Source organism: Arachis hypogaea, chromosome 4, assembly GCF_003086295.3.
Source record: "Arachis hypogaea cultivar Tifrunner chromosome 4, arahy.Tifrunner.gnm2.J5K5, whole genome shotgun sequence".
In the NCBI taxonomy this organism is placed as follows: Eukaryota; Viridiplantae; Streptophyta; class Magnoliopsida; order Fabales; family Fabaceae; genus Arachis; species Arachis hypogaea.
Genome location: NC_092039.1, coordinates 15953349 through 15975482, shown reverse-complemented (window position 1 = coordinate 15975482; position 22134 = coordinate 15953349). Strand labels below are relative to the sequence as shown.

Genomic DNA, 22134 nt, shown 5'->3' with positions numbered 1-22134 from the left:
CCAATGGAAGAGAGATTCAAGAGGAAAGCCTGTTCAATTGAGAAGGCATGACCTCAAGCCCGTGGCTAGGGGATGGTTGGAGTTTATCCAACGCTCAATCATTCTCACTAGCAACCGGTCCGAAGTTACCATAGACCGGGCTATCATGATTCATAGCATCATGGTTGAAGAAGAAATAGAAGTTCATGAGGTCATAGCCCAAGAACTCTATAAGGTGGCGGACAAGTCCTCTACCTTGGCAAGGTTAGCCTTTCCTCATCTCATTTGTCACCTCTGTTATTCGGTTGGAGTTGACATAGAGGGAGACATTCCCATTGATGAGGACAAGCCCATCACTAAGAAGAGGATGGAGCACACAAGAGACCCCACTTATCATGAGATCCCTGAGATTCCTCAAGGGATGCACTTTCCTCCACAAAACTATTGGGAGCAACTAAACACCTCCCTAGGAGAATTGAGTTCCAACATGGGACAACTAAGGGTGGAGCATCAAGAACACTCCATCATCCTCCATGAAATTAGAGAAGATCAAAGAATCATGAGAGAGGAGCAACAAAGACAAGGAAGAGACATTGAGGAGCTCAAGCACTCCATAGGATCTTCAAGAAGAAGAACAAGCCGCCATTACTAAGGTGGACCCGTTCTTTAATCTCCTTGTTCTTTATTTTCTGTTTTTCGAATTTTAGTGCTTATGTTTATCTATGTTTGTGTCTTGTGATCATTAGTGTCTTAGTGTCTATGCCTTAAAGTTATGAATGTCCTATGAATCCATCACCTTTCTTGAATGAAAAATGTTCTTAATTGAAAAGGGAGAAGAATTGCATGAATTTTGAATTTTATAACAGTTTAATTATTTTGATGTGGTGGCAATATTTTTGTTCTTTGAATGTATGCTTAAACAGTGCATATGTCTTTTGAATTTGTGGTTCATGAATGTTGGCTCTTTAAAGAATGATGAAAAAGGAGACATGTTACTGAGGATCTGAAAAATCATAAAAATGATTCTAGAAGCAAGAAAAAGCTGTGAATACAAAAAAAAAATATTTCGAAAAAAAAAGAAAAAGAGAAAAAGAAAAAGAAAGAAATAAAGTTGTGATCCAAGGCAAAAAGAGTGTGCTTAAGAACCCTGGACACCTCTGGTTGGGGACTCTAGCAAAGCTGAGTCACAATCTGAAAAGGTTCACCCAATTATGTGTCTGTGGCATGTATGTATCCGGTGGTAATACTGGAAGACAAAGTGCTTTGGGCCATGGCCAAGACTCAATAAGTAGCTATGTTCAAGAATCATCATACTTAACTAGGAGAATCAATGACACTATCTGGATTCTGAGTTCCTAAAGAAGCCAATCATTCTGAATTTCAAAGGATAGAGTGAGATGCCAAAACTGTTGAGAGGTAAAAAGCTAAAAGCACCGCTCATCTAATTAATACTGATATTCATAGATGTTTTTGGAATTCATTGCATATTCCCTTCTTTTTATCTTATTTGATTTTCAGTTGCTTGAGGGCAAGCAACAATTTAAGTTTGGTGTTGTGATGAGCGGATAATTTATACGCTTTTTGGCATTGTTTTTAGTATGTTTTTAGTATGATCTAGTTAGTTTTTAGTATATTTTTATTAGTTTTTAGTTAAAATTTACTTTTCTGGACTTTACTATGAGTTTTTGTGGTTTTCTGTGATTTCAGGTATTTTCTGGCTGAAATTGAGGGACCTGAGCAAAAATCTGATCCAGAGACTAAAAAGGACTGCAGATGCTGTTGGATTTTGACCTCCCTGCACTTGAAGTGGATTTTCTGGAGCTACCGAAGCCCAATTGGCGCACTCTCAACGGCGTTAGAACGTAGACATCCTGGGCTTTCCAGCAATATATGATAGTCCATACTTTGCCCAGGATTTGATGGCCCAAACCGGCGTTCAAAGTCACCCTCAGAATTTCCAGCGTTAAACGCCGGAACTGGCACCAAAATGGGAGTTAAACGCCCAAACTGGCACTAAAGCTGGCGTTTAACTCCAAGAGGAGTCTCTACACGAAAATGTTTCATTGCTCAGCCCAAGCACACACCAAGTGGGCCCGGAAGTGGATTTTTATGTCATTCTCTCATCTCTGTAAACCTTAGGCTACTAGTTTTCTATAAGTAGGACCTTTTACTATTGTATTTATATCTTTGGATTTCTTTTAATCTTTAGATCATCTTTGGACGTCTAGTTCTTAGATCATTGGGAGGCTGGCCATTCGGCCATGCCTAGACCTTGTTCTTATGTATTTTCAACGGTGGAGTTTCTACACACCATAGATTAAGGTGTGGAGCTCTGCTGTACCTCGAGTATTAATGCAATTACTATTGTTCTTCTATTCAATTCCGCTTGTTCTTGTTGTAAGATATTCATTTGCACCCAAGAACATGATGAATGTGATGATTATGTGACACTCATCATCATTCTCACCTATGAACGAGTGCCTGACAACCACTTCTGTTCTACAAGCAACAAAGCTCTAATGTTTATCTCTTGGATTCCTGATACACGATGCATGGTTGATCGCCTGACAACCGAGTGCTCGCCTGACAAACGAGCCAGCCATTCTGTGAGATCAGAGTCTTCGTGGTATAGGCTAGAACTGATGGCGGCATTCAAGAGAATCCGGAAGGTCTAACCTTGTCTGTGGTATTCTGAGTAGGATTCAATGATTGAATGACTGTGACGTGCTTCAAACTCCTGAGGGTAGGGCGTTAGTGACAGATGCAAAAGAATCACTGGATTCTATTCCGGCCTGATCGAGAACCGACATATGGATAGCCGTGCCGTGACAGGGTGCGTTGAACATTTCCACTGAGAGGATGGGAGGTAGCCACTGACAACGGTGAAACCCTTGCTTAAGCTTGCCATGGAAAGGAGTAAGAAGGATTGGATGAAGACAGTAGGAAAGCAGAGAGACGGAAGGGACAGCATCTTCATGCGCTTATCTGAAATTCCCACCAATGAATTACATAAGTATCCCTATCTTTATCTTTATGTTTTATTCGTATATCACCATTACCATTTGAGTTTGCCTGACTAAGATTTACAAGATGACCATAGCTTGCTTCATACCAACAATCTCCGTGGGATCGACCCTTACTCGCGTAAGGTTTATTACTTGGACGACCCAGTGCACTTGCTGGTTAGTTGTGCGAAGTTGTGTTTATGCCATGGTATTGAACACCACGTTTTTGGGGTTCTTTACTGGGGATTATGAGAGTTGTGAAAAGTGTTGTTCACAATTTCGCGCACCAACGGGACTGTAGCCACTGACAACGGTGATGCCCAACATACAGCTTGCCATGGAAAGGAGTAAGAAGGATTGGATGAAGACAGTAGGAAAGCAGAGAGACGGAAGGGACAAAGCATCTCCATACGCTTATCTGAAATTCTCACCAATGAATTACATAAGTATCTTTATCTTTATTTTATGCTTTATTCATAAATCATCCATAACCATTTGAATCTGCCTGACTGAGATTTACAAGATGACCATAGCTTGCTTCATACCAACAATCTCCGTGGGATCGACCTTTACTCGCGTAAGGTTTATTACTTGGGCGACCCAGTGCACTTGCTGGTTAGTTGTGTGAAGTTTTGATAAAGAGTTGAGATTGTAATTGAGCGTACCATGTTGATGGAGCCATTGATGATCACAATTTCGTGCACCAAGTTTTTAGCGCCGTTGCCGGGGATTGTTTGAGTTTGGACAACTGACGGTTCATCTTGTTGCTTAGCTTAGGTATTTTTCTTCAGAGTTCTTATGAATGAATTCTAGTGTTTCAAGGTGATGTTCTTATCATCACCAAAGCTTAGGTATTTTGCTTAGCTCTTGAATGCAATGTCCTGCTGAAGCTTGGCTAGCCATGTCTAATTTCTTTAGACTAAAGCTTTAGACTAACATGGCATGATTCCTGGAATTCTCATTAAGAATTTTGATATCCTTATTTTCTTTCAATTTTTGAAAAAAAATTGCAAAATTATAAAAACCAAAAATATTTTTATGTTTCCTGTTGAGTCTAGTGTCTCATTTTAAATTTGGTGTCAACTGCATGTTTCTTTTCTTCTTGCATTTTTCGAATTCATTCATGTGTCTTCATTGATCTTCAAGTTGTTCTTGAGGATTTCCTTGCTCTAATCTTTAAATTCTCTTGTCTTGAGTGTTTTGTTGTGTCTCATATGCATTCTCAATTTGTTAGTGTCAGTAGTATACAAACTTCTAAGTTTGGTGTCTTGCATGCATTATTTATTTGATTTTAGTTTCATTTTGATTATTCCTCATTATTGAAAACCCAAAAACAATTTTAATTTGTATCTTCTCGAGTCAATAATACAGAGAATTGAAGATTCAGAACATACAGCAGAGGAATTACACAGAAAAAGCTGGGCGTTCAAAACGCCCAGTGAGGAAGGAAAACTGGCGTTTAAACGCCAGCCAGGGTGCCTGGCTGGGCGTTTAACGCCCAAAAGGGTAGTGTTTTGGGCGTTAAATGCCAGAATGGACACCATTCTGGGCGTTTAACGCAGGATGGCACAAGAGGGAAGATTTTGTTTTTAATTCAAAAATTTTTCAAGTTTTCAAAAATTTTTTTAAATCAAATCTTTTTCATATCATATCTTTTCAATCATATATTTTCAAAATCAATTTCTTTCCATTTTCAAAAATACTTGCTAACAATTAATGATTTGATTCAACATTTCAGGTATGTTGCCTTTTTTGTTGAGAAAGGTTTAATGTCTGAATCATATCTTTTCTTGTTAGCCAAGTCATTAATTTTCAAAATCAAATCTTTTTAAATTGTTTTTCAAATCATATCTTCCCAATCATATCTTTTTAAAACCATAAGTTTTCAATTAAATCTTTTTAAATTTCTAATTTCAAAATCTTTTTCAAAAATCACTTGATTTCTTTTCCACTCTTAGTTTTCGAAAATCAATTAGTATTTTTCAAAATGTTTTTAAAATCTTTTTAATTTATTTTCGAAAATTTCTTCCCCTCTTCTCACATCCTTCTGTTTATGGACGAACACTCCTCCTCAATGTACAATTCGAACTCTATCTCCCTTGAAAAGTTCGAATTCTTCTACCTCCTCCTTCTATTCTTCTTTTCCTCTGACACCTCAAGGAATCTCTATACTGTGACATAGAGGATTCCATATTTTCTTGTTCTCTTCTCTTTCATATGAGCAGGAGCAAAGACAAAAGCATTCTTGTTGAGGCTGACCCTGAACCTGAAAGGACCTTGAAGCGAAAGCTAAGAGAAGCTAAAGCACAACTCTCTGTAGAGGACCTAACAGAAATCTTCAAACAAGAAGAACCTATGGTAGCCGAAAACAACAATAATGCCAACAATACAAGGAAGGTGCTTGGTGACTTTACTGCACCTACTCCCGACTTCTATGGGAGAAGCATCTCAATCCCTGCCATTGGAGCAAACAACTTTGAGCTTAAGCCTCAATTAGTTTCTCTAATGCAACAGAATTGCAAGTTCCATGGACTTCCATTGGAAGATCCTCATCAGTTTTTAGCTGAATTCTTGCAAATCTGTGACACTGTTAAGACTAATGGGGTTGACCCTGAGGTCTACAGACTTATCCTATTCCCTTTTGCTGTAAGAGACAGAGCTAGGATATGGTTGGACTCACAACCTAAAGAAAGCCTGAACTCTTGGGAAAAGCTAGTCAATGCCTTCTTGGCAAAGTTCTTTCCACCTCAAAAATTGAGTAAGCTTAGAGTGGAAGTCCAAACCTTCAGACAGAAGGAAGGTGAATCCCTCTATGAAGCTTGGGAAAGATACAAACAATTGATCAGAAAGTGCCCTTCTGACATGTTTTTTGAATGGAGCATCATAGGTATCTTCTATGATGGTCTGTCTGAACTGTCCAAGATGTCATTGGATAGCTCTGCTGGAGGATCTCTTCATCTGAAGAAGACGCCTGCAGAAGCTCAAGAGCTCATTGAAATGGTTGCAAATAACCAATTCATGTACACTTCTAAAAGGAATCATGTGAACAATGGGACGAATCAGAAGAAATGAGTTCTTGAGATTGATACTCTGAATGCCATATTGGCTCAGAACAAAATATTGACTCAGCAAGTCAATATGATTTCTCAAAGTCTGTCTGGAATGCAAGCTGCACCAGGCAGTACTAAGGACGCTTCATCTGAAGAAGAAGCTTATGATCCTGAGAACCCTTCAATGGAAGAGGTGAATTACATGGGAGGACCCTATGGAAACACCTATAATCCTTCATGGAGAAATCATCTAAATCTCTCTTGGAAGGATCAACAGAGACTTTAACAAGGTTTCAACAATAATAATGGTGGAAGAAACAGGTTTGGCAATGGCAAGCCTTTTCCATCATCTTCTCAGCAACAGACAGAGAATTCTAAGCAGAGCCACTCTGACTTAGCAACCATGGTCTCTGATCTAATCAAAACCACTCAAAGTTTCATGACTGAAACAAGGTCCTCCATTAGAAACTTGGAGGCACAAGTGGGTCAGCTGAGTAAGAAAGTTACTGAACTCCCTCCTAGTACTCTTCCAAGCAATACAGAAGAGAATCCAAAAGGAGAGTGCAAGGCCATCAACATGGCTGAATTTTGAGAGGAGAAAGAGGCAGTGAGCGCCACTGAGGAAGACCTCAATGGACGTCCACTGGCCTCCAATGAGTTCCCTAATGAGGAACCATGGGAATCTGAGGCTCACACTGAGACCATAGAGATTCCATTGGATTTACTTCTGCCATTCATGAGCTCTGATGAGTATTCTTCCTCTGAAGAGGATGAATATGTCACTGAAGAGTAAGTTGCTAAATACCTTGGAGCAATCATGAAGCTAAATGACAAGTTATTTGATAATGAGACTTGGGAGGATGAACCCCATTTGCTCACCAAAGAACTGGATGACTTGACTGGGCAGAGATTACCTCAAAAGAGACAGGACCCTGGAAGGTTCTCAATGCCTTGTACCATAGGCACCATGACCTTTAAGAAGGCTCTGTGTGACTTAGGGTCAAGTATAAACTTCATGCCTCTTTCTGTAATGGAGAAGCTAAGGATCTTTGAGGTACAAGCTGCAAGAATCTCACTAGAGATGGCAGACAATTCAAGAAAACAAGCTTATGGACTTGTAGAGGATGTTTTGGTGAAAGTTGAAGACCATTACATCCCTGCTGATTTCATAGTCCTAGAGACTGGGAAGTGCATGGATGAATCCATCATCCTTGGCAGACCCTTCCTAGCCACAGCAAAGGCTGTGATTGATATGGACAGAGGAGAATTGATCATTCAAGTGAATGAAGAATCCTTTGTGTTTAAGGCTCAAGGATATTCCTCTGTTACCATGGAGAGAAAGCATGAAGAGCTTCTCTCAAAACTGAGTCAAACAGAGCCCCCACAGTCAAACTCTAAGTTTGGTGTTGGGAGGCCACAACCAACTTCTAAGTTTGGTGTTGAATCCCCACATTCAAACTCTAAGTTTGGTGTTGGGAGGATCCAACATTGCTCTGAGTATCTGTGAGGCTCAATGAGAGCCCACTGTCAAGCTACTGACATTAAAGAAGCGCTTATTGGGAGGCAACCCGATGTTATATTTATCTATTTTCCTTTGTTATTTTATGTTTTCTATAGGTTGATGATCATGGGAAGTCACAAAATCAATTGAAAAAGCAAAAACAGAATAAAAAATAGAAAGAAAACAGCACACCCTGGAGGAAAACTTTGCTGGCGTTTAAACGCCAGTAAAGGCAGCAAATGGGCGTTTAACGCCCAGTCTGGCACCATTCTGGGCGTTTAACGCCAGAAAGGGGCACCAGACTGGCGTTTAACACCAGAAATGGGCATCAAGCTGGCGTTAAATGCCAGAAATGGGCACCAGCCCGGCGTTTAACGCCAGGATTGGTAGAATGAGCATTTTTGCTCGCCACTTGGTGCAGGGATGAATTATCCTTGACACCTCAGGATCTGTGGACCCCACAGGATCCCCACCTACCCCACCACTCTCTTTCTTCTTCTTCTCCATTCACCAATCACCTCAACACCACTTCCCCAAAAATCCCTCACCTATCAAATCCTACCATTCTCTTCACCACTCACATCCATCCTTCATAAAACCCCACCTACCCTACCATTCAAATTCAAACCACTTTTCCTCCCAAACCCACCCATAATGGCCGAACCATACACCCCCTCTCCACTCCTATATAAACCCATTCTCACTCCTTCATTTTCACACAACCTACACACTACTTCTCCCCCTTGGCCGAAAATCAAAGCCACCTCCATCTCCTCTATTTCTTCTTCTTCTACTCTCTTCTTTCTTCTTTTGCTCGAGGACGAGCAAACCGTCTAAGTTTGGTGTAGTAAAAGCATTGCTTTTTGTTTTTCCATAACCATTTATGGCATCTAAGGCCGGAGAAATCTCTAGAAAGAGGAAAGGGAAGGCAAAAGCTTCCACCTCCGAGTCATGGGAGATGGAGAGATTCATCTCAAGGGTGCATCAAGACCACTTCTATGAAGTTGTGGCCAAGAAGAAGGTGATCCCCGAGGTCCCTTTCAAATTCAAAAAGGGTCAACTTTGATCAAAGGTTGGACCAAGTCCTTATAGACATTTGTGAAGAGGGCGCTCAATGGAAGAGAGATTCAAGAGGGAAGCCGGTTCAACTAAGAAGGCATGACCTCAAGCCCATCACCAAGAAAAGAGTGGAGCAAATAAGAGAACCTCATCAAGAGCATGAGGAAATTCCTCATCATAAAATCCCTGAGATGTCTCAAGGGATGCATTTTTCTCCACAAAACTATTGGGAGCAAATCAACACCTCCCTAGGAGAATTGAGTTCCAACATGGGACAACTAAGGGTGGAGCACCAAGAACATTCCATTCTCCTCCATGAAATTAGAGAAGATCAAAGAAGCATGAGAGAGGAGCAACAAAGGCAAGGAAGAGACATTGAGGAGCTCAAGCACTCCATAAGATCTTCAAGAGGAAGAACAAGCCGTCATCACTAAGGTGGACCCGTTCTTTAATTTCCTTGTTCCTTATTTTCCTGTTTTTCGAATTTTTAGGCTTATGATCATTAGTGTCTTAGTGTCTATGCCTTAAGGTTATGAATGTCCTATGAATCTATCACCTTTCTTAAATGAAAAATGTTCTAAATTGAAAAAGAGAAGAATTGCATGAATTTTGAATTTTATAACAGATTAATTATTTTGATGTGGTGGCATTACATTGGTTTCTAAATGTATGCTTAAACAGTGCATATGTCTTTTGAATTTGTTGTTCATGAATGTTGGCTCTTGAAAGAATGATGAAAAAGGAGACATGTTACTGAGGATCTGAAAAATCATAAAAAAATGATTCTTGAAGCAAGAAAAAGTAGTGAATACAAAAAAAAACAAAAAAAAGGGGAAGAAGAAAAAGAAAAAAATAATAAAGTTGTGATCCAAGGCAAAAAAAAAAGAGTGTGCTTAAGAACCCTGGACACCTCTAACTGGGGACTCTAGCAAAGCTGAGTCACAATCTGAAAAGGTTCACCCAGTTATGTGTCTGTGGCATGTATGTATCCGGTGGTAATACTGGAAGACAGAGTGCTTTGGGCCACGACCAAGACTCATAAAGTAGCTGTGTTCAAGAATCATCATACTTAACTAGGAGAATCAATAACACTATCTGGATTCTGAGTTCCTATAGATGCCAATCATTTTGAATTTCAAAGGATAGAGTGAGATGCCAAAACTGTTCAAAGGCAAAAAGCTAAAAGTCCCGCTCATCTAATTAATACTGATCTTCATAAATATTTTTGGAATTCATTGCATATCCTCTTCTTTTTATCTTATTTGATTTTCAGTTGCTTGGGGACAAGCAACAATTTAAGTTTGGTGTTGTGATGAGCGGATAATTTATACGCTTTTTGGCATTGTTTTTAGTATGTTTTTAGTATGTTTTAGTTAGTTTTTATTATATTTTTATTAGTTTTTAGTTAAAATTCACTTTTCTAGACTTTACTATGAGTTTGTGTGTTTTTCTGTGATTTCAGGTATTTTCTAGCTGAAATTGAGGGACCTGAGAAAAAATCTGATTCAAAGGCTGAAAAGGACTGTAGATGCTGTTGGATTCTGACCTCCCTGCACGCAAAGTGGATTTTCTGGAGCTACAGAAGACCAATTGATGCGCTCTCAATTGCGTTGGAAAGTAGACATCCTGGCTTTCCAGCAATGTATAATAGTATATACTTTTCCCGAGATTTGATGGCCCAAACAGGCATTCCAAGTCAGCTCAAGAATTCTGGCCTTTAATGCCGGAACTGGCACAAGAATGGGAGTTAAACGCCCAAACTGGCACAAAAGCTGGCGTTTAACTCCAAGAAAAGTCTCTACACATAGAAGCTTCAATGCTCAGCCCAAGCACACACCAAGTGGGCCCGGAAGTGGATTTTTATGTCATTTACTCATCTTTGTAAACCCTAGGCTACTAGTTCTCTACAAATAGGACCTTTTGCTATTGTATTTTCATCTCTGGACGTCTAGTCCTTAGATCATCTTGGTAGCTATCTTTGAGTAGTCTTATGCTATCTTAGATCATGGGGCTGGCCTCACGGCCATGCCTAGACCTTGTTCTTATGTATTTTCAACGGTGGAGTTTCTACACACCATAGATTAAGGTGTGGAGTTCTGTTGTACCTAGAGTATTAATGCAATTACTATCGTTCTTCTATTCAATTCAGCTTATTCTTGTTCTAAGATATCACTTGGTCCTCAACTTGATGAATGTGATGATCCGTGACACTTATCATCATTCTCACCTACGAACGTGTGCCTGACAACCACCTCCGTTCTACCTTAGATTGAGTGGATATCTCTTGGATCCCTTAATTGGAATCTTCGTGGTATAAGCTAGAATTGATGGCGGCATTCAAGAGAATCCGGAAGGTCTAAACCTTGTCTGTGGTATTCTGAGTAGGATTCAAGGATTGAATGACTGTTACGAGCTTCAAACTCCTGAAGGCTGGGCATTAGTGACAGACGCAAAAGAATCACTGGATTCTATTCCAACTTGATTGAGAACCGACAGATGATTAGCCGTGCTGTGACAGAGCGCATTGAACATTTTCACTGAGAGGACGGGACTGTAGCCACTGACAACGGTGATGCCCAACATACAGCTTGTCATGGAAAGGAGTAAGAAGGATTGGATGAAGACAGTAGGAAAGCAGAGAGACGGAAGGGACAAAGCATCTCCATACGCTTATCTAAAATTCTCACCAATGAATTACATAAGTATCTCTATCTTTATTTTATGCTTTATTCATAAATCATCCATAACCATTTGAATCTGCATGACTGAGATTTACAAGATGACTGGTGCACGAATTTCCAATCCGTACAACTAACTAGCAAGTGCACTGGGTCGTCCAAGTAATACCTTACGTGAGTAAGGGTCGATCCCACGGAGATTATTGGTTTGAAGAAAGCTATGTTTATTTTATTATTCTTAGTCAGGATATTAATTAAAATTATCAGTTGGAATTATTAGAAAAATAAAAGAGTGTGAAATAGTTACTTGTTGTGCAGTAATGGAGAATATGTTGGGGTTTTTGGAGATGCTTTGTTCTCTGAATCCCTGTAACATAATATTTACTCACTTTCATAAATGCAAGGCTCCTTCCATGGCAAGCTGTATGTAGGGAATCACCATTGTCAGTGGCTACCTCCCATCCTCTCAGTGAAAACGGTCCAGATGCTCTGTCACAGCACGGCTAATCAGCTGTTGGTTCTCGATCATGTTGGAATAGGATCCATTGATCCTTTTGCGTTTGTCATCATGCCCAGAAATCGCGAGTTTGAAGCTCGTCACAGCCATTCAACCCTTGAATCCTACTCGGAATACCACAGACAAGGTTTAGACTTTCCGGATCCTCAAGAGTGGCCGCCATCAGTTCTAGCTTATACCACGAAGATTCTGATTAAGGAAGCTAAGAGATACTCATTCATTCTGATGTAGAACGGAGGTGTTTGTCAGGCACACGTTCATGGATTGAGGAAGGTGATGAGTGTCACGGATCATCACCTTCTCCATAATTAAGCGTAAATGAATATCTTAGATAGGAACACGCATGTTTGAAAGGAGAAATAGAAACAATTGCATTAATTCATCGAGACGTTGCAGAGCTCCTCACCCCCAACAGTAGAGTTTAGAGACTCATGCCGTCAAAGTGTATAAAATTCAGATCTGAAAATGTCATGTGGTGCAAGATAAGTCTCTAAAAGTTGTTTAAATAGTAAACTAGTAACCTAGGTTTACAGAATATGAATAAAGTAAGATGATTGGTGCAGAAATCCACTTCTGGGGCCCACTTAGTGTGTGCTGGGGCTGAGACTAAAGCTATCCACGAACTGAGGCTTTTCTTGGAGTTGAACTCCAAGTTATAACGTGTTTTGGGCGTTCAACTCCGGATCATGACGTGTTTCTGGCGTTTAACTTCAGACAGCAGCATGTACTTGGCGTTCAACGCCAAGTTACGTCGTCTATATTCGCGCAAAATATGGACTATTATATATTGCTGGAAAGCCCAGGATGTCTACTTTCCAACGCCGTTAAGAGCGCGCCAATTGGACTTCTATAGCTCCAAAAAATCCATTCCGAGTGCAGGGAGGTCAGGATCCAACAACATCAGCAGTCCTTTTTCAGCCTAACTCAGATTTTTGCTCAGCTCCCTCAATTTCAGCCAGAAATTACCTGAAATCACAGAAAAACACACAAACTCATAGTAAAGTCCAGAAATATAATTTTTGCCTAAAAACTAATAATATTCTACTAAAAACTAATTAAAACATACTAAAATCTACATGAAATTACCCTCAAAAAGCGTATAAAATATCCGCTCATCACAACACCAAACTTAAACTGTTGCTTGTCCTCAAGCAACTAGATGAATAAAAGAGGATAAAAAGAAATCAAGAAGCAATAATATCTCAGAGTTTTAAGTGAAGCTCAGATTCTAATTAGATGAGCGGGGCTAGTAGCTTTTTGCTTCCAAACAGTTTTGGCATCTCACTTTATCCTTTGAAATTCAGAATGATTGGCATCCATAGGAACTCAGAATTCAGATAGTATTATTGATTTTCCTAGTTAAGTATGTTGATTCTTGAACACAGCTACTTTTATGAGTCTTGGCCGTGGCCCTAAGCACTTTGTTTTCCAGTATTACCACCGGATACACAAATGCCACAGACACATAACTGGGTGAACCTTTTCAGATTGTGACTCAGCTTTGCTAGAGTCCCCAGTTAGAGGTGTCTAGAGCTCTTAAGCACACTCTTTTTGCTTTGGATCACGACTTTAACCACTCAGTCTCAAGTTTTTCACTTGGACCTGCATGCCACAAGCACATGGTTAGGGACAGCTTGATTTAGCCGCTTAGGCCCGGATTTATTTCCTTGGGCCCTCCTATCCATTAATGCTCAAAGCCTTGGATCCTTTTTACCCTTGCCTTTTGGTTTTAAGGGCTATTGGCTTTTTCTGCTTGCTTTTTTCTTTTTCTCTTTTTTTTTTCACTGCTTTTTCTTGCTTCAAGAATCAATTTCATGATTTTTCAGATCATCAATAACATTTCTCTTGTTCATCATTCTTTCAAGAGCCAACAATTTTAACATTCATAAAATTCAATATCAAAATTATGCACTGTTCAAGCATTCATTCAGAAGACAAAAAGTATTGCCACCACATATAAATAATTAGAATTTTCCTTATTAAGAACTCGAAAAAAAAATTAAATTGCCTCTTTATTCTACAAATCTACTATTTTATTCATGTTTGATGATGATGGGAAAAATAAATTATAACTTAATTGGAAATAAAACCAAAATAGATATGCTAATTACTACTACTCCTATATAACTTCTAAGGTAAAGTCCTATAATAATACTATCACAGAGTTAAAGCTAGAATTAGAACTTAACAACCTGTATTTTGGGAAGTGGATGTTCCTCTAGTCTGTGGGGTGCCTTCAAGAATTAATTTCTGACGCTTCAGCTCCCTTAAGTTCACATCCTTGCTCTTCCTGTTCCCTTAGGTGCCATGATCTTAATGAGTTTTAGCTCAGTGGTGATCATGGCAGATCACACCAAACTTAGAGGTTTGCTTGTCCTCAAGCAAAAGAAAGGAAAGGAGAGGAATAGAAGGAGAGACAGTTTCGAAAAAAAAGATAAGATGAGTTGAGAAAGATATGAGAAAAATTTTGAAAAAGAATTGGATTGGAAAAAAGATTTGTGTTTATGAATTAAGATACATTTGATATTTTTGAAAAAGGGATTTTAGAAATTAGGGTTAAAATTTTTGGAATTGAAGGATGATATTTTGAAACATGTTTATGCAAGAAATCATGAATTGAAACATAAAAATTAGAAAATTTTTGAAGAAAAATGAATTTTACCTCCTCCCCACCATCCTGGCGTTAAACGCCCAACTGGTGCATGTTTTGGGCGTTTAATGCCCAATTGTTGCTTCTCCTGGGCGTTCAACGCCCAGCTGATGCTTCTTTCTGGCGTTGAACGCCAGGAAGTCCTTTGTCACTGGGCGTTTTTCTAAATGCCCAGGATGCTATCAATCTGGCGTTAAACGCCCAGAAGGTGCTTCTTTCTGGCGTTCAACGCCCAGAAGATGCTCCTTTCTGGCGTTTAACGCCCAAATGGCTACCCTTACTGGCGTTGAACGCCCAGTGGGTGCTTCTTTTGGGCGTTCAACGCCCAAAACATTTCTTACTGGCTTTTTCATGCCAGTGAGCTTCCAAATTTCCCTGTAACTCTGTGAATTCAATCAATTGCTATTTTACCTTTTGAAGATACTCTGACATATATCTGTAAAAATCAATTAATTAGCAGAAACAAATAAAATTAAATTTTGTGAATGGCTGGGTTGCCTCCCAGCAAGCGCTTCTTTTATGTCGTTAGCTGGACTATTACTGAGCTTTAATCAAGTCTCAGTTTTGAGCATTCTTGCTCAAAATTGCTTTCAAGATAATGTTTAACTCTCTGTCCATTAACAATGAACTTTTTGTTAGAGTCATTATCCTGAAGCTCTACGTATCCATATGGTGATACGCTTGTAATCACATATGGACCTCTCCACCGGGATTTTAATTTCCCGGGGAATAATTTGAGCCTAGAATTAAATAGCATAACTTTCTGTCCCGGCTCAAAGACTCTGGATGACAATTTCTTATCATGCCATCTTTTCGCTTTCTCTTTGTAAATTTTTGCATTCTCGAAAGCATTGATTCTAAATTCCTCTAGCTCATTTAACTGGAGCAATCGTTTTTCTCCAGCTAACTTGGCATCAAGGTTTAGGAATCTGGTTGCCTAGTAGGCCTTGTGTTCCAGTTCCACTGGCAAGTGACATGCCTTTCCATACACAAGCTGGTATGGAGAAGTCCCTATAGGGGTCTTGAATGATGTTCTATATGCCCACAGAGCATCATCCAAGCTTCTTGCCCAATCCCTTCTACGGTTAATTACAGTCCATTCCAGGATTCTTTTGAGTTCTATATTTGAGACTTCAGCTTGCCCATTAGTCTGTGGGTGATATGGAGTAGCTACCCTGTGGCTAACTCCATAACGAACCAAAGCAGAGTAAAGCTGTTTATTGCAGAAATGAGTGCCCCCATCACTGATTAATACTCTAGGGGTACCAAATCTGCTGAAGATGTATTTCTGGAGGAATTTTAACACTGTCTTAGTGTCATTAGTGGGTGTTGCAATAGCTTCCACCCATTTGGATACATAATCCACTGCCACCAGAATATAAGTGTTTGAGTATGATGGTGGGAAAGGTCCCATGAAGTCAATACCCCATACATCAAACAACTCAATCTCCAAGATTCCTTGTTGAGGCATAGCATAACTGTGAGGCAGATTACCAGATCTTTGGCAACTGTCACAATTAAGTACAAACACTCGGGAATCTTTATAGAGAGTAGGCCAGTAGAAGCCACATTGGAGGACTCTTGTGGCTGTTCGCTCACTTCCAAAATGTCCTCCATACTGGGATCCATGGCAGTGCCAAAGGATCTTCTGCGCTTCTTCTTTAGGCACACATCTACGGATTATTCCGTCTGCACATCTCTTAAAGAGATACGGCTCATCCCAAAGATAATACTTTGCATCCGTGATCAGCTTCTTTGATTGCTGCCTACTGTATTCTTTGGGTATGAATCTCACTGCCTTGTAGTTTGCAATGTCTGCAAACCATGGCACTTCCTGGATGGCAAAAAGTTGCTCATCTGGAAAGTTTTCAGAGATTTCAATAAGAGGGAGGGACGCCCCTTCTACTGGTTCTATTCGGGACAGGTGGTCTGCTACCTGATTCTCTGTCCCTTTTCTGTCTCTTATTTCTATATCAAACTCTTGCAGAAGCAACACCCATCTTATAAGTATGGGTTTTGAATCCTGCTTTGTGAGTAGATATTTAAGAGCAGCATGATCAGTGTACACAATCACTTTTGATCCTACTAAATAGGATCTAAACTTGTCAATGGCGTAAACCACTGCAAGTAATTCTTTTTCTGTGGTTGTGTGGTTCCTCTGTGCGTCATTTAAAACACGGCTAGCATAGTAAATGACGTGCATGAGCTTGTCATGCCTCTGTCCCAATACTGCACCAATGGCATGATCACTGGCGTCACACATCAATTCAAATGGTAATGTCCAGTTTGGTGCAGAGATGACTGGTGCTGTGACCAGCTTAGCTTTCAGAGTCTCAAATGCCTGCAGACACTCCTTATCAAAGATAAATGGTGTGTCAGCAGCTAGCAGATTACTTAGAGGTTTGGCAATTTTTGAAAAATCCTTTATAAACCTCCTATAGAATCCTGCATGCCCCAGAAAGCTTCTGATTGCCTTAACATTGGCTGGTGGTGGTAAATTTTCAATTACCTCTACCTTAGCTTGATCCACCTCTATTCCCTTGTTCGAGATTTTGTGCCCAAGGACAATTCCTTCAGTCACCATAAAGTGACACTTCTCCCAGTTTAAAACCAGGTTAGTCTCTTGGCATCTCTTTAGAACAAGTGCTAGATGGTTAAGGCAGGAGCTGAATGAGTCTCCAAACATTGAAAAGTCATCCATGAAGACTTCCAGAAATTTTTTCACCATATCAGAGAAAATTGAGAGCATGCACCTCTGAAAGGTTGCAGGTGCATTGCACAGGCCAAATGGCATCCTTCTGTATGCAAATACTCCAGATGGACATGTGAATGCCGTTTTCTCTTGATCCTGAAGATCTACTGCAATTTGATTATAACCTGAATATCCATCCAGGAAGCAGTAGTATTCATGACCTGCTAGTCTTTCTAGCATCTGGTCTATGAATGGTAAAGGAAAATGATCCTTTCTGGTGGCTGTATTGAGCCTTTTATAATCAATACACATACGCCACCCTGTAACTGTTCTTGTAGGAACCAGTTCATTTTTTTCATTATGAACCACTGTCATGCCTCCCTTCTTAAGGACGACTTGGACAGGGCTTACCCAGGGGCTGTCAGAAATAGGATAAATAATCCCAGCCTCTAGTAATTTAGTGACTTCCTTCTGCACCACTTTCTTCATGGCTGGATTCAGCCGCCTTTGTGGTTGGACCACTGGCTTGGCGTCACCCTCCAATAGGATCTTGTGCATGCATCTGGCTGGGCTAATGCCCTTAAGATCACTGATGGACCACCCAAGAGCTGTCTTGTGTGTCCTTAGCACTTGAATTAGTGCTTCCTCTTCCTGTGGCTCTAAGGTAGAACTTATGATTACAGGAAAGGTATCACCTTCTCCCAGAAATGCATATTTCAGGGATGGTGGTAATGGTTTGAGCTCGGGTTTAGGATGTTTCTCCTCTTCCTGGGGGATTTTCAGAGGTTCTACTATTCTCTCTGATTCCTCCAGATCAAGCTGAACATCTTTAAAGATGTCCTCTAGCTCTGATTCGAGACTCTCAGCCATATTGACCTCTCTTACCAGAGAGTCAATAATATCAACACTCATGCAGTCATTTGGGGTGTCTGGATGTTGCATGGCTTTGACAACATTCAACTTGAACTCCTCCTCATTGACTCTCAAAGTTACTTCCCCTTTTTGGACGTCAATGAGGGTTCGGCCAGTTGCAAGGAAAGGTCTTCCTAGAATGAGAGTTGCACTCTTGTGCTCCTCCATTTCCAGCACCACAAAGTCAGTAGGAAAGGCGAATGGCCCAACCTTGACAATCATGTCTTCAATCACGCCTGATGGGTATTTAATGGAGCCATCAGCAAGTTGAAGACATATCTGGGTTGGTTTGATTTCTTCAGTTAAACCAAGCTTTCTGATAGTAGATGTAGGTATTAGGTTGATACTTGCCCCAAGATCACATAAAGCTTGCTTGGTGCAAGTACCCTCTAATGTGCATGGTATCATAAAGCTCCCAGGATCTTTAAGCTTCTCAGGTAAGCTTTTCAGAATGACTGCACTGCATTCTTCAGTGAGGTAAACTTTTTTAGTCTCCCTCCAATCCTTCTTATGACTTAAGATTTCTTTCATGAACTTAGCATAAGAGGGTATTTGCTCAAGTGCTTCTGCAAACGGAATCTTTATTTCAAGAGTTCTGAGATAGTCTGCAAAGCGGGCAAATTGCTTATCCTGTTCCGCTTGGCGGAGTTTTTGAGGATAAGGCATTTTGGCTTTATATTCCTCAACCTTAGTTGCTGCAGATTTATTACCTATAGAAGTGGGTTGGGAAGCCTTTTTAGAAGGGTTGTTATCAGCACTTGTATGTGACTGATCCCCCACTGGCATTTGAATGCAAGGGATGGAAGCTGGAGTGGCGTTAGACGCCACCTCCTCATTTGTTACTGGCGTCTGAACGCCAGAACTATGCTCCCTTTGGGCGTTCAGCGCCGGATTCATGCTTGTTTCTGGCGTTGAACGCCAGGAATGAGCATGGGCTGGGCGTTCAGCGCCAGCATTATTCCTCTCTGGGCTCTGATTATCCTCAGAGGGATTTTGAGTAGCCATTTGTTCATTTCTTGGCTTCCTGCTGTTTTGAAGTGAAGTGTTTAATGTTTTCCCACTTCTTAATTGAACTGCTTGGCATTCTTCTGCTATTTGTTTTGACAGTTGCTTTTCTATTTGCTTTAACTGTACTTCCATATTCCTGTTGGCCATTCTTGTTTCCTGTAGTATTTCTTTGAATTCGGCTAGCTACTGAGTTAGAAAGTCTAATTGCTGATTGAATTCATTAGCCTGATCTACAGGACTGAGCTCAGCAATTACTGTTTTAGCTTCTTCTTTCATAGAAGATTCACTATTTAGGTACAGATGCTGATTTCTGGCAACTGTATCAATAAGCTCTTAAGCTTCTTCAATTGTTTTTCTCATATGTATAGATCCACCAGCTGAGTGGTCTAGAGAAATCTGAGCTTTTTCTGTAAGCCCATAGTAGAAGATGTCTAATTGCACCCACTCTGAAAATATTTCAGAGGGGCATTTTCTTAGCATCTCTATGTATCTCTCCCAGGCATCATAAAGGGATTCATTATCTCCTTGTTTGAAGCCTTGGATGCTTAACCTTAGCTGTGTCATCCGTTTTGGAGGGAAATAGTGATTCAGGAATTTTTCTGATAGCTGTTTCCATGTTTTTATGCTGTTCTTAGGCTGGTTATTTAACCACCTCTTAGCTTGATCTTTTACAGCAAATGGAAACACTAATAATCTGTAGACATCCTGATCTACTTCCTTATCATGTACTGTGTCAGCAATTTGTAAAAATTGTGCCAGAAACTCTGTAGGTTCTTCATGTGGAAGACCGGAATACTGGCAGCTTTGCTGCACCATGATAATGAGCTGAGGATTCAACTCAAAGCTACTAACTCCAATGGAGGGTATACAGATACTACTCCCATATGAAGCAGTAGTGGGGCTAGCATATGACCCCAGAGTCCTCCTGGACTGTTCATTTCCACTTAGTTCCATGATGGAATAAAGGAGATGGTATGTATGTTGATATTATTTATTTTATTTAATTTATTATATCAAGAAAATTGATTTTCGAAATAATAAAATAAAATAAAATAAAAACTGAAATAAAAATAAAATAAATAAAGAAAGAAAATTAAAAATAAAAAATTTGAAAACTTTTATGAAGATTTTTGAAAATTTGAGGAGAGAGAAAGTGGTTAGGATATTTTTGAAAAAGATAATTTTTTTTTTAAAACTTAAAAAGATAAGAACTGAAAAATTTTGAAATTGAAATCTGAATTTTTATATAAAAATTTCGAAAATATAGTTTAAAATTAGTTAGAAAAGATATATTTTTTTTGAATTTTGAATTTTATGATGAAAGAGAAAAACACACAAAAGACACAAGACTTAAAAATCTTTAGATCTAATGCTCCTTATTTTCGAAAATTTTGGAGGGAAAACACCAAGGAACACCAAACTTAAAAATTTTAAGATCAAGACACAAGAAAAACTCAAGAACACCTTGAAGATTCACAAGAACAACAAGAACATAAGAAAGAATACCAAACTTAAAATTTTTAGAAAACCAAGATAAATTTTCGAAAATTATATTAAAATTAACAAGAAAACATCAAACTTAAAGTTTGGCACAAGATTAAATCAAGAAAAATTAGTTTTGAAAAGGATTTTAAAAAGAGGGTGCCCAATTGCTAAAAACATAAACCCACGCTATAACCAACTGAGCTAAAAATGTAACGTATTTTAAAGATGTATTATTTTTATGGATAAAAGTATAATTTTTGAAAGTTAATGTTTTGAAAAAGCACAAGAAAAACAAGGAAAGACACAAAACAAGAAAAACTTAAGATCAAACAAGAAAAATAAACAAGAATAACTTGAAGATCAATGAAGAACAAAGAACACAAGTCGAAAATTTTAAAGAAAAATATAAAATATGCACTTAACACCAAACTTAGAACAAGACACTAAACTCACGAAAAATTGACAATTAATTAAGAAAAATAATATTTTTGAAAAGAAATTTTTGAAAAGAAACTATCCTATCAGAATTTAATGACTCTATAACAATAAAAATAAATTATTCCTAATCTAAGAAATAAAATAAACCTTTAGTTGTTCAAACTCGAATAATCCCCAGCAACGGCGCCAAAAACTTGGTGCACGAATTTGCAATCCGTACAACTAACCAGCAAGTGCACTGGGTCGTCCAAGTAATACCTTACGTGAGTAAGGGTCGATCCCACGGAGATTATTGTTTTGAAGCAAGCTATGTTTATTTTATTATTCTTAGTCAGGATATTAATTAAAATTATCAGTTGGAATTATTAGAAAAATAAAAGAGTGTGAAATAGTTACTTGTTGTGCAGTAATGGAGAATATGTTGGGGTTTTTGGAGATGCTTTGTTCTCTGAATCCCTGTAACATAATATTTACTCACTTTCATAAATGCAAGGCTCCTTCCATGGCAAGCTGTATGTAGGGAATCACCATTGTCAGTGGCTACCTCCCATCCTCTCAGTGAAAACGGTCCAGATGCTCTGTCACAGCACGGCTAATCAGCTGTTGGTTCTCGATCATGTTGGAATAGGATCCATTGATCCTTTTGCGTTTGTCATCATGCCCAGCAATCGCGAGTTTGAAGCTCGTCACAGCCATTCAACCCTTGAATCCTACTCGGAATACCACAGACAAGGTTTAGACTTTCCGGATCCTCAAGAATGGCCGCCATCAGTTCTAGCTTATACCACGAAGATTCTGATTAAGGAAGCTAAGAGATACTCATTCATTCTGATGTAGAACGGAGGTGTTTGTCAGGCACACGTTCATGGATTGAGGAAGGTGATGAGTGTCACGGATCATCACCTTCTCCATAATTAAGCGTAAATGAATATCTTAGATAGGAACACGCATGTTTGAAAGGAGAAATAGAAACAATTGCATTAATTCATCGAGACGTTGCAGAGCTCCTCACCCCCAACAATGGAGTTTAGAGACTCATGCCATCAAAGTGTATAAAATTCAGATCTGAAAATGTCATGTGGTGCAAGATAAGTCTCTAAAAGTTGTTTAAATAGTAAACTAGTAACCTAGGTTTACAGAATATGAATAAACTAAGATGA

The 22134-nt window shown here is 39.3% G+C and overlaps 1 non-coding gene across 1 annotated transcript; it reads right to left on the bottom strand.

Moving 5' to 3' along the window:
• Positions 1-5744: 5744 nt before the first annotated feature.
• Positions 5745-5848, bottom strand: LOC112798510 (small nucleolar RNA R71). The gene has a single exon (XR_003200120.1). It is a non-coding gene; the product is annotated as a small nucleolar RNA R71 (small nucleolar RNA).
• Positions 5849-22134: the final 16286 nt, after the last annotated feature.